The sequence below is a fragment of the Gadus morhua genome, chromosome 7 (genome assembly GCF_902167405.1).
Source record: "Gadus morhua chromosome 7, gadMor3.0, whole genome shotgun sequence".
Taxonomy (NCBI): domain Eukaryota; kingdom Metazoa; phylum Chordata; class Actinopteri; order Gadiformes; family Gadidae; genus Gadus; species Gadus morhua.
The window spans coordinates 2430832-2436734 of record NC_044054.1 but is presented as its reverse complement, the minus strand read 5'-3'; positions in this window follow the sequence as shown (position 1 = coordinate 2436734).

Sequence of the window (5903 nt, the reverse complement as noted above, 5' to 3'; positions counted from 1 at the left end):
GGCAACGACTGCTTAAATTGTTCCAGCACAACAAGGTTACGCAGTTCTTCAAATGACACAACACTGGATGCAGAACACCACCGATCAAAATGTATATCCAGCTCCCTTTCAAAATCCACATGCGTTTGCTTTACCCCTTTTTTCCAATTTCTGAAGAGCTGCCTGTAGGCTTCAGGCACTAATTCATAAGCTTTTTATACTCTTTGCACTGTTCTGCTGTTAATGCTGCATATGCCTTTTGGGCTTTACCTCTGAACACGCATTGAAGTAACAACGTACGTTCACTATCAGGCCACTCCTGTGAATCAGCTAGACGTTCAAACAAGGAAAAAAACGTATCTGGGTCTTCCTCATCAAACTTAGGCAGCAATCTGAGATTCTTAGTACAATCTACCCTAGATGAACCAGCAGACCTAGTTATATCAGTTCCTGCCATTCTCCCTTCTCTAACTAGATCTAGTTTAAATTGTTCAATGTCCAGTTTTGCTTGTTCTGTTCTTTGTTTCATTGCTTCAAGCGCTAACTCCTTATCCATTTTTGTTTTTTCAAGAGCCAATTCGTTTTCCATTTTTGTTTTTTCAAGAGCCAATTCGTTATCCATTTTTGTTTTTTCATGTTCCATTTGTATTAACAACAGTTCCTTTTGTTGATCAAAGGTGAGACTCCCCCCTGGAGAAACCATCGTACTTGGTAAACCCTTACCTTCATCAGAAGCCAAAACCCCTTCCTCCATCAAAGTCGCCTTCAGGATACGTTTGATTGTATCCTTCAGACGTGTGGCTGCAATTTCAATCCCGAAATGATCAGCAATTTTCAACAGTTGGTCCTTTGTACAGCTGTCCAGCAAGGTCTCAGAAGGAGACTGAATAAACGCTTCTACTACCGCAGCCATGCCAAAACAGCTTTGATCACTGGGATGCACTAGAATAAGAACTTCCCCCCTAACTGCCTATCCAACCCTGAATAATCTTGACCCTAATGTTCATGCAGCTTGTGGTGGGTATTTACGCACTGTAAACCAGCCGGTTTGAAAGGCGACCTGCAAGCAGGCAACCCCCAATATCCTTCGGATGTGCCCCCGAGACAATTGACATTGAACAATTGACACTAACCACGCCCCACAGCACTAAAAAAAGGGAAAAACAACCAAAGAAAAAAAATTCACGTAACCCAAAGGGGAAACGCAACTAAAGCCTACCAGGGAAAGTTCAAACTCAGACATGAGCTCACCAGACAAATCAACTCTGTTAGCCTAGCATGAGCCGCATTACCCACTATGAACCTGCTCCCAAACCAAATACTACCCTGTCCTATATGATATTCCTCCAACCTGTTCAACTACTCAATGCAACAACTTATTGACGAGCCCCCATGTCACATCCCGGCTCAAGGGAAGGACAAAGGAGGAGACCACGCAAGACCGGTAGTTTTACCAAATTATGATTTATTTAAACCAACTCAAGATTAACCTAATAAATGATGCGTGAATGTCAGTAGTCAGTAACGGGTGCAGTGTCTGTGTGAGTGGATGAGTGTATGGTGTGTAAAGCAGCAATAACTCAACCTAACTAACCCAAACCAATACCAAAACCAAAACAAACCATTCGTCAAGAGAGAGAGACCCAAGTGGCTGACTCCTGCAGCTTTTATAGCTGCAGGAGGGCAGCCAGCATGGGTGTCGACGATCAGCAATCAGCTCCTGGCAACCTGCCAATCAGGAGGTGCCAGGAGCTGTCACTATATATATATATATATAAATCCAAGATTTTATTCAAGTTTGAAGTACAATGCAGGCAACAACTCCACCCTAACAGATCCAGTATCCAGATGGACCAGACTCCACCCTAACAGAATCCAGTATCCAGATGGACCAGACTCCACCCTAACAGAATCCAGTATCCAGATGGTGTCAGCCTCCACCCTAACAGAAGACAGGACGGGGAAAGAATAAATGTTCTATCTACAGTGGTTTCAGTTGGCTTGCTAAGGTGAGGTACACAACACAACACTGTCCAGTACACAACACTGGACTACACAATGCAGTGTGACCAGTGGCGGCTGGTGAATTTTATTATAGGGGGGGCAGAAAGTTTGTAAACCAAACCCCTGTAGGGGGGTCTGGGGCCCTCCTCCCCCCAAAGATTTTTTTGTGTTTTGCATATAAAAATGAAGCATTAAAGACAAAATAGAACATTTGCCCCTAAAGACAAAATAGAACATTCCCTTACAAAGACGAATGGACTTAATTTATTTGCCTTGTAGAATTCAGCAAGATTAAAAGCAAATACATCAATAATAATTGGGAATTACCGGTATGCGCAAGTTAACATTCTCTCTCTGTCTCTATCTGTATGTGTGTTTGTGAGAGAGTGAGAGTGAGAGAATGTGATTCTAAAAGGGGTGAGTGTGTTACGGACAATCTATTGTGTTGGTAACTTCACTCGAAATCTATCTACAGTTAAGTATGCATTTAGACAAATATGATAAAATATCAATATCATATCTGCCACCTTTTTTGTGTGGTTGTTCAAGACGCACTGAAGGCATGATGCCACAATAGGTTTGCAGAGAACTATATACAATATACACACTGAAGGCATGATGCCACCATAGGTTTGCATAGAACTACATACAATATACACACTGAAGGCATGATGCCACCATAGGTTCTCAGAGAACTATATACAATATGCACACTGAAGGCATGATGCCACCATAGGTTTGCAGAGAACTATATACAATATACACACTGAAGGCAAGATGCCACCATAGGTTTGCAGAGAACTATATACAATATATTTCATTTCAAATTTTTCTGAATTGGATCGTCGACTAAAAGGAACTTCTTTGAGAGACTAAACGGAATTTGCCACGTTTGCAGCCATGTTGAAATCAGCAAGTGACTTGATCGAAGATATCCCTTTGCGCTCTTTGCTCAGTTATGTATGACGTAAGCACGTTAGGGCGAGTCCCAAATCCCCATTGAAAATGCATTGAAGGCTCAATTTCCGATTATTTTTTTTTAACATTAGAGTCAACGGAGAAGGCTTGGGCGATTTTCCACATCGATAAATTCGCCCATAGGGGCGGGACCATTTGAAACGCGACTTGAATCTGACATTCTGATTGGACAATGACAGATAATAGGTCTAGAACACTGAAAACTACTTTTGGTAGTGTGTCGCACAAATCGTCCCTATACACCATCCGCCCCTGAGTGTGACGCTGTGTAGTACACAACACTGGACTACACAATGCAGTGTGACGCTGTGCAGTGCACAACACTGGACTACACAGTGCAGTGACGTTGTTCAGTACACAACACTGGACTACACAATGCAGTGGCACTGTGCAGTACACAACACTGGACTACACAATGCAGTGGCACTGTCTAGTACATAACACTGGACTAAACAGTGCAGTGGTGCTGTGCAGTACACAACACTACTACACTGTGCAGTGGCGCTGTGCAGTACACAACACTACCACACAGTGCAGTGATGCTGTGCAGTACACAACACTACCACACTGTGCAGTGGCGCTGTGCAGTACACAACACTACCACACAATGCAGTGGCGCTGTGCAGTACACAACACTACCACACTGTGCAGTGGAGCTGTGCAGTACACAACACTGCCACACAGTGCAGTGATGCTGTGCAGTACTCAACACTACCACACAGTGCAGTTGTGCTGTGCAGTACACAACACTTGACTACACAATTCAGTGGTGCTGTGCAGTATACAACACGTGACTACACAATGCAGTGGCGCTGTGCAGTACACAACACTACCACACAGTGCAGTGGCGCTGTCTAGTACTCAACACTACCACACAGTGCAGTGGCGCAGTGCAGTACTCAACACTACTACACAGTGCAGTGATGCTGTGCAGTACTCAACACTACCACACAGTGCAGTGGCGCTGTGCAGTACTCAACACTACCACACAGTGCAGTGGCGCAGTGCAGTACTCAACACTACTACACAGTGCAGTGGCGCTGTGCAGTGCTCACAGTACTGGAACACGGCAGCACAGCCCCAGGATGAGCCCTGACCTGAGCGCGGCTGCAGACGGCCTCGTGGACGGGGTGAAGGGCTGTGACCTGGGAGTCCAGCAGGTTGGTGGAGACCTGGGCCAGCTGGGGCTCCTCCAGCTACCAGCCCAGAGCCTGCACCTTCTGGGGGGGGGCTCCCACCGCAAACACGCCCCGGGTTGGACCCCAAGGGGGCCCCGACCCCCAGATGAAGACTATCTAACCCCCCTGTATCTGGTCCTGGTACCTCCCCCCAGATGAAGACTATCTAACCCCCCTGTATCTGGTCCTGGTACCTCCCCCCAGATGAAGACTATCTAACCCCCCTGTATCTGGTCCTGGTACCTCCCCCCCAGATGAAGATCATCTAACCCCCCATATCTGGTCCTGGTACCTCCCCCCCAGATGAAGATCATCTAACCCCCCTGTATCTGGTCCTGGTACCTCCCCCCAGATGAAGACTATCTAACCCCCCTGTATCTGGTCCTGGTACCTCCCCCCAGATAAAGACTATCTAACCCCCCTGTATCTGGTCCTGGTACCTCCCCCCAGATGAAGACTATCTAACCCCCCTGTATCTGGTCCTGGGTAGGGTCAGGTTATTGGTCCACACAGGGTGTGTGTGTGTGTGTGCGTGCAAGCGTGTGTTTATTTGTGTGTTTGCGTGTCTTAATATGTATGTGTGTGTGTACATATGCCTATTTATATAGCATGTGTGTGTTTGTGTTTGAATGTGTGGGCATGTGTGTGTTAATAAATGTGCGTTTGTGAACATATGTGCTTGTGTGTTAATATATGCGTATGTATCCTCCGACTCAGCGGGAGGGGAGGGAGAGAGAGGGTGAGAGAGAGAGACAAGAGACAGAGAGACAAAGACAGACAGACAGACAGACAGACAGACAGACAGACAGACAGACAGACAGACAGACAGACAGACAGAAAGACAGACAGACAGACAGACAGACAGACAGACAGACAGACAGACAGAGACAGAGAGAGAGACTATAACCGATACAGAGACACTGAGGCTGAGGCGTCCCCCCATATCCAGAACCCAGGGAGGGGGTCCTCCTGGGTGAGACGATCTTCCCCCGCAGTAAACTTGCGCCCTGAGAGGCGCGTCGGCGAAGAGCAGAGGCGTGTTCCGGCGCAAATGATACATGGTGCTATCTTACAGATCGATAAAGCAGTTGCGCAACTGATCGACAAATACCGTGTCTAAGTGCACTATGGGATAGCGCAGTTGGTGTTGCTATTTGGACGTACCATGGCAGGTCGGAACTGCAGCATTTTTTCCTTAGGGGCTGTTTGAATGAACACTGTAGTAGGCTATGCCATGGGTGAAAATAATAATAATAACAACGATAAACTCGTGCAAAGTAGGCTATATCCCAGGCTTTCAAAGCAAAATCTCGTTTTAGGGTAAATGATAATGTCGGTTAAATTCTTTGGGAAAGAACAGCTGATACAGAGGTAATACGTTTTTAAAGTATTTAGTATTTAAATCAATGCATCTGCAAACACCGTACAGCAAACACATATTTTCGTGACACCGACATCATGTACAAGCCCATAACTTTTAGGATTGATGAGTATTTCCTGATGAGAAAACATTGTTTTTCCGCGAGTGAGTGTTAAAAAGAATGCAAGGGTGCATCCATCTGTTTAAACACACGGAAACTAAACACGTAACGCATAATACGGTCCAGGGCAATGTACATTAACGGGGGGACACATGCATATTAGGAACACAAGTCGATAACGATAATGTATACTGGTAAGAAACGATGTGTGTTAATGTATTAACGCATGTCATTAAATAGACCCACAGCTACGGCCAAAGAACCGCACGTGTTAGGTTTCTTT